This window comes from Pezoporus flaviventris, unplaced genomic scaffold, assembly GCF_033815535.1.
Source record: "Pezoporus flaviventris isolate CSIRO_AGI_PZ_B2104156 unplaced genomic scaffold, CSIRO_AGI_Pfla_v1 ptg000031l, whole genome shotgun sequence".
In the NCBI taxonomy this organism is placed as follows: domain Eukaryota; kingdom Metazoa; phylum Chordata; class Aves; order Psittaciformes; family Psittacidae; genus Pezoporus; species Pezoporus flaviventris.
Genome location: NW_026892579.1, coordinates 64,794,272 through 64,801,793, shown reverse-complemented (window position 1 = coordinate 64,801,793; position 7,522 = coordinate 64,794,272). Strand labels below are relative to the sequence as shown.

The 7,522-nt window shown below is 44.7% G+C and overlaps 2 long non-coding RNA genes across 3 annotated transcripts in view; one reads left to right on the top strand and one right to left on the bottom strand.

The window, feature by feature from the left end:
• The window catches only part of LOC133273308 (uncharacterized), a 343,156-nt gene that overhangs the window by 22,205 nt on the left and 313,429 nt on the right, over positions 1-7,522 (bottom strand). The gene's annotated exons all lie outside the window — the stretch shown is intronic.
• Positions 1-7,522, top strand: part of LOC133273305 (uncharacterized) — a 48,373-nt gene that overhangs the window by 38,927 nt on the left and 1,924 nt on the right. The window contains exons 1-2 of one of the 2 annotated variants that reach the window (XR_009744728.1): positions 1,143-1,241; positions 1,801-2,029. This is a non-coding gene — a long non-coding RNA (uncharacterized LOC133273305). Of the gene's footprint in view, positions 1-1,142; positions 1,242-1,800; positions 2,030-7,522 lie in introns of those variants that run through there. The other variant, XR_009744727.1, reaches the window with a different exon arrangement.

Here is a 7,522-nt window from a genome sequence, read left to right as displayed (position 1 = left end):
AGCCCAGCCCGGCCCGGCCCCGCCGCCGGCACCCTCGGGGTAGGCGGCACTTCCCTTCCCTTCCCTCCGCCCCGCTCCGCTCGGCGGGCACCGCTGTGCCGGCAGGTAGGGAAAAGCTGATCCCTCCTTCCCTGCCCTCCACCCTGCCAATAGAACACCGCAACCCCGAGGCCATGGAGCCTCGTGGTTGTGTATGCACCTCACTGGGTATACTTGTTGCTTCATGGAGCCGCCTTGGGTGTGCAGGGGGTTGTTGCTTCTAGGTGGCCGTTGAGAGATTGGAGACTACAGAAACTAAGCTTAGTGCTGCGGGTGCGATGCCAAAGAGCAGGAAGGTGTGTTTGAGATGTAGGGATGTGTTGTGATGTACGGAATAAAAGTGGTGTGAGCTGGCTGGAGATAGGCAAGTGCTTCTCCGTGGTGGATTCGCACAGAAAGCCTTTCTTGCCTTAAACCTTTGACTTGCTTGGTGGTGTAGTGGCTACATGAAACACAGTGAGGAAATAAACCCAAACTAAGCTAATAACTGGAAAGAGAAATAAAGAATATAAAGGAAAAGTTCTTTCAGATTAAACTCATCCTGACTACAGAGCCCCCAGAGGCCATAAAGGTGTAAATGATGCATCTTTGACACTCCATGGGCAACAGTAACTTTGGTTAGAACAAAGCAGATGAGAAGTTGTCAAAGCACAGGTAAAATCACAGGATATTTGCTCCCCTTATTGCTGTCCTAGACTCGGCCATTGAGGCCCTGGCACAGGGAGCCCAGAGAAGCTGTGGCTGCCCCATCCCTGGCAGTGTTCAAGGCTAGGTTGGACACAGGGGCTTGGAGCAACCTGCTCTAGTGGCAGGGGTTGGAACTGAATGAGCTTTAAGGTCCATTCTAACACAAACCAACCTGGGATTCTGTGATTCAGATTGCCTGTGCATGCATCAAAATTGTGTAGGTATCAGACATGCTTTGAGGCAGGTACTAGGCAGTTCATGCCTATTTAGGGCTCTCAGTCACCTGAGGGCACAGACACACCTTCAATTGCCTCAGCCAGGCTCACCTGGGACCAATTCTCCAGTTAAACTCATGGTAGGTGTTCAGTCCTTGCATAAATGATGTTATGGGAGCAGTGGAGGGGTTACCCTCCAGTCCTGGCCTGGCCTGGCCCTTCATATGGAGCAGTTCTGCTTTTACTGCTCCTTGGCAGTGTCTTGACTCAACGGTTTTTGGATTTTCATAGCACAGTTTGGTAAGCTACCTGGTTTTTATTATTTTTTATAATACAAGTATGTATGTAGATGAGCAACTCACATTTAGCAGAAAAGCCCATGCAGTAACATCAAATTCAGGTCTGAGTTGCTTTCAATAGTTAGAAAAGCTTAAATAGTTCTCACTGAGACAAAATATCCTGGTGTGTGCTCTTTCTTTCTATGTGACCTTGTTTTGCATTACCTGTGTGGGTGGGACACAGAACTGAGAAGCTTTTCCTGGTGCTCCATCCTGCCTAATCAGAGACATGATGCAGAGGTCCAGGGGTAAGCTTGTAAACAGCTGAGTCTGCTGCTGCTCAGCGCAGAAGCAAATCCTTGTGGTTTCTTATTTAAACAAATAAAGCACCCATGCTGTGGGCAGAACTGCAGGGCCTTGATTAAATCAGGCAAAAAAGATGCTTGAGAGATAGCAAATATAAGTAAAGGTGGTTCCCAGGCCAGACGTATTAGCAAACACTGACTCTAATCTTCAGGTTGGTCCAAGTCTTGACCTCTTCCAAGCGTGAGCGCTGTTTTGTTGTTGTTTTTTTTCTCCAGTTGCCTGTGAATAATTACCTTGAGGGAAGAGACTGTGGAGGTTGATATCAGCCTTGTTCTGCTGTGCCAGGAGGGCTATGGCGTGTGTTCCTTCTGCACTGCTCTGGAGAAAATGCCCTGCAATCCATGTGCCAGATCCTTTTGAGAGGGAGATGCACTCGCCATGTGTTGGAGGAGCTGGATGAAGAGGAAAAGACCTGGAAAAAAGCCAGAAGACAAAGAAGTTTGGGTAAGTTCTCTTTGAATCTAGCATACGCTGTTACAAGGTTTAGGTGCTGGGAAGTGGCTGGATTTTCAGTCAGCATTGACCATCCATACCCACAGCATTAAAGGCAGTGATGTTTTACTTCTGAGGAGGTGCAAAGTTAAGGTCTGTTTTGGAGACAGCATGCTCATAGGAGGCAGAGGAAGTAGGATTTGAACACCTGTAATTCTCCTACCATTTGAGATGGTGGGTGGGGAAACTGAAATTGAGCAGCAACTTTTCTCTGCCAGAAGTCCTCTGGAAAAAGACAGGAAACCTCTATTTGCACCTTCTCAATCAGTTTCTAAGCTAAACCGCTCCGCTAGTCAAGAATGAGGCTAATGGGATATAGATAACCCATGACTTCATTCTTGGAGTTAGTGAAGACTGCACATGATCTGTTAGGAGTTTGATTCCTTTTCCTATGGGGTCTCCTAACTGCCTATAGCTAGGAGGCTCTTAGTAGCTAAATGTGTATTTTGAGAGCATGAGAATGTAACATCGCAAAGAATAGTAATCATCTTTTAGTAAAAGACTTAATACTTCTTCCAATACGCTTTCTATAGCTCCTGCCTTCTTGTACTATGCTGCTGTTTTAAGTTATCACCAGTGGGCATATGAGGCTTTATTTTTTCTTGTGTTTATGTTACTATTAACAAACACAAGGTCTGGAGAAAGTGTCTTGTTTTCTTGATGGGCCTCTGTATATCTGTTATGATCACTTTAACTATGGGGAAAAGAATTTGCTCAGTATTAAACTTCAGATACTGTTGGGGTCACTTCAGCTCACGGATGCATCTGTTTCCCAAAAATCCATTCCTATCCAGCCTGCTTTACATAGGTTCTCTTCACATCCTCTATGTAGCAGACATAATATTTCTTCCTTCTCCATAGGCAGACTTTCCCACTTGGGGTGTGTCAGGCTGTGTCAAAAGCGGATCCAGAACAGAAACGGGGGGGGGGATGGTATCAACTTGTGGCAAGGGCTGTATTTCCCCCAAGTTTCTTTAGGCACTTCCTCACTTCAGCTTTTCCAAGTGACTGCTCATGAGAGTGCCCTGAGTTTGGAGGGCAGTGGGTGAGCTCAGTGTAGGCTTTGAGGTAAAAGTTACATAGAGATGTGTGCAAAATACTTACTTGCAGGGACATCTGTATCTGGCACTTCTGGATTTATTGAAGCTGTGAAGCTAAGAAGCTATTGTTGCTGTCCTGAGTACCCTGGCTTAGATTCCAGGTGAAGGGTGTGATAAAACTAAAGAGAGAATATCAGTGTTGTATCCCCCATGTCTTATAGCTGGTCACCAGAGACTAGTTCTTCATATAATGGCATCAAGTGTTAAGAGCCATGCCATCTCTCCCTGTGGAGAGCTTGCACTGTTTTGTAATGAGGTTTCTGGAGTCTGTCTTTGAGACGTACCAGGCAGGCAGATGTGCTTTGTTGTGCTACAGAAGAATGCTTTTCACTGGCTGTAGTTGAAGTAGTAATGCATGGATCTCTTGTATCCCTCCATTACTAATAACCCCCCCAGTCAGTTCAAGCCCTGGAATGAGTATCAGGCAGTACTGGCAAAGCTGTTGAGAAAAGCTGATCTTCACCACAGTGGATCTGTAGGTCTCCATGTTTAAAAGCTACTCTGTAATAAAGGGCCATGATGAGAAGGATGGTAATACTTTAGTTTTGGTGTCTCTTGGCTATGCTGCCAGTTGATGAAGCCAGTGTCATAAGTATCTGAAACTTTGGCAGAAGACAGGACAAAGGGGGATGGCTTTAACCTGCCAGAGGAAGATTTGTATTGGACATTAACAAAAAATGCTTTACTATGAGGGTGGTGAGGCACTGGCACAGATTGCCCAGAGAAGCTGTGGCTGCCCCATCCCTGGCAGTGTTCAAGGCCAGGTTGGACACAGGGGCTTGGAGCAACCTGCTCTAGTGGAAAGTGTCACTGTCTGTGGCAGGGGGTTGGAACTGGATGAGCTTTAACGGTCCCTTCCAGCCCAAACCATTCTGTGAAATAAGACAATAAAAAATACCTTGTGTATGTAGAACAGAAAAACTGAAAATGTCGCCCTTTGCAAGATAACTGGCCTGCAGTACAGGGAGAGATTATACAGAGCTAAGCAATGGTATTTGCATTAAGAGGAAAAATAAATCCCCTTATTTTATTCTTGCTTTAGGAGAGTTCAAACTTCTGTTGCAGGTCTGAACTGGGGTCGGCGGTTGATGTGACTGGGTGCAGAGCAGACAGCCATGATCCATTCTGAGTCAAGCTTGCAAAGAGTCTTGTCTACCCTCTGGGCAAGGTGCTTCTGAAGGATTTTGAAAGTTGACCTTCTGTCACTGCCTGTTTCATGCTCATGATGAAACAGCGGCGTGTCTAGTGCAAAGTCTGAGTCATTTAACACTTATCAGAAACCCCTTTGATACGAGGAACAGAGAAGGGTGAGTGGGAGGGATCTTGTTACACAGAGGAAACCAAGGGCAGTGATGCCTGAAAATGACCACAACAATGTGTATGTGACCCAGACAGCTGATTGAGTGACTCAGACCTCTGTCACACTGTTTTCAGCTGAAGCAATGATGCTCTGCAAAGCTTTAGTTGCAAGTAGCGCTCCTTTTCCATGACCAAGGATGAACTTATCCTATCATTCAGCTTTTTACCTTCCTTCAGTCTCTTGATTAGCCATACAGAGCAAAACACAGTGGTTTGGACTCTTCAGGCTATAAAAAAAACAAACCCAACTGATGGCTTGGTTGTCAAATGTGATTCTTAGTGTTACCTTCTCTGTGCTCCTGTCAAGTCAAGGCTACAGGGAGATGGTCCCAAGTGAAAGAATACTGGGCAACTATGAAAAGTGTATCTGCATGGTAAATTGAAAGAAGCACCTTTTCCTTCTCCACCCTTAGAATCTGAACACCTGCTCTGGAGTTGTAAAATTTGAGTTAGAGGTTAGTATGCCTGACTGTGTACATTAAAAGTTCCAGGCTACAAGATACAGTGTAGTGTTGGCCAATGGGTTTAGCCTGCACTCCTGTTGTGTTTCTTGTAGATCCCAAGTCAAACTTTAACACATTCATGTTAACTTTGTTGTGGGTGTGAGAAAGCAAGTAGCAGTTCTCATTCTGCAAGCAGGAAATAGGACTGGTGTGGCTACAGGGCTGTGCAAAGTTATACACCTTTCAGAGGGTGGAACTAAGGCTGAAATCCTGATGCCAAGGCTGGAGCTTTAGCTGGAAGGCCATGCATATTCTACTGCTTGTACATAAAGCTAATACTTTAACACCTTTGTAGCAGCCTTTTGGTAATAGGATGAGTTATTAGCAATAAAATGTGGCCATGTCCTGTAGGACTGTGTGTGGGTTTGGTTGGTGTGTGCTGATCTGCAGTCTGCTGCTTGCCAAATAACTGTGCCTCTGTTGTCCACCCCACAAGTTTTGATAACAGTGTTCCCTTTTGTTCCAAAACCACAGTTCTGAGATGCTGGGGTGAGTAAAGCTATACAGTATTACCACTGTGTCTGTTATAGATCTTTTAGTCTGTTAATATTATGTGCACTGTATCATGTCTGATGAGGATGTCTCGCAGTTGTACTCCTAGCTGTTGGAACAGGTGAAGTAAAGGTCCCAAAGGCAAGCAGGATTTGATAGTATTCCTTCTAAAACTGGAATGCAGAAGACTGGCTTCAAAATACTTGTTTGATTACATGCTCTTATTAGAACTGTTTTCCTTAGGATACTATTTCTCAGCTGGAGTGACATTCTGAGATATTATCTGAAGCTGGATTGGGGCTGTTTGATGGAAGCTTTTAAGATAAATAGACTCACCTTTGTTTGACCTTTTCAGTTTGAAACTGTTCAGATTAATACCACCCAGAGTCATTCTTCATCCTTTTTAAGACACTTTAAATATTACAGCTGTACTTACAAGGTCTAAGTGAAACTGAACGTCGTACGTCTGTGCGGATTGACTAAAGACAGTCTTGCCCTAAGGAGCCTGGAGCTGCAAGAGGAGAACCTTGTAGGGTAAAAGAATAACTGGAGGTTGCAGAGGGGTTCAGTTGTAAATGGGATGTTTCAGAGGCACAGGGATTTCAGGCAGGGCTGTAGAGGTGTCTTCTGTGGGCAGGATTAGCCCCATGTGCCTCCATTAGAAGATCTGAAGAGGAATTCCCTGATCCATGCAACGTGGTATGGAGCAGGAGGCTGCATCTCACTATGAAGCAATTCATTAACAGACTTGTATTTTAAGTGATGCTTCTGTGGAGGTGGGTTGTGCAACTCTCCTGAATGAGTAAGTTCTGATGAAAGCAATATGCATGGTGCGTTGCTAAACTTGGTTTTCCCACCCAAACATACAACTTTTTATGCTACACCCAGCCTTTTAAAAATAGAAGCTTTAAATAAGACTTTCCTGTCTCTATTCTGGCATCTAAATTGGTGTCAGCATTTTCCAAAGGGCTGGGCAGTGTCTGGAGTTCCCCACAAGGGCTGTGACCAGTGAAAGATGTAGCAGAGGTACCACTCTGAAAGATCATGTGCAGATTCATGTGCCTGAGGGTAGGTTTTCTCCTTGATATTCCTTTCTCCTTCCTCCCCGGTCTCTTGGTGGATTAACAGCTCTTAGGATTTTACCATTGCCCTCATGTTAATTCATGTTTCTCAAAGCTTCACCTCTGCGAGGAAGGCTAGACTCTGAGAACAGTGTGTTCCAAATGGAATAGGGAATATTGTATTGCTTATTTAAATACTAATTTAAGAAGAAAAGCCTCACCAAGGCACATCTCTTTAAAAACTGGAGAAGTTTTCAAGCCTTGAAGTACTGCTCTAAGTATCTCTTTACAAAGGAGGGATCTCTGAAGATGACTAAACCAGTAGTTGTTATAATAGAGGTGTCACTAGCATCTCTTTATTTTTCTGGCCCTGACCCAATGTTGTGCTTCTTGCCTGTGCTTGTGCTTGTGGTTGGACCAGTTGTTATTTTCTTCCCTGTGACAGAAGAAAACTCTCTTTTCTTTGTAAGATCAAGTGTTGGATACTTGGCTTTCCACAGACTGAGAGCTGCAGTACAATGCTCAGTTTTGCTTCACAGTTAGCACTGGTAAGAGAAACTCCCTAGTGACAAACTCTTTTAACACACATGTCCATAAATCTCCTTTAATCGCTCACACCAGTCTGAGTTCAGCTTTTTTTCTCTCTACCTGTAACTGAATCACATCCTGTCTCATTCACGTGAATCTTTGAGGACCTGAAGGAATAAAAACATTGCAAGATGTGCTAAACACAAGCATCTAGGGAGGGCCAAATGTGGCTCAGTGGCTGGCAATGGCCTTGTAGGCTTTCTCAGCAGCCCAGCTGAGCCAGGCATAAAATGGCACTGATTTTTGCTGTGCTACTGGTAGGGTACAGGCTAACCGTGGATTGGTTGGAGTGCTACATTCACATCCTGAGGTATTTCCTTATGTCTTCATTGATGACAAGAA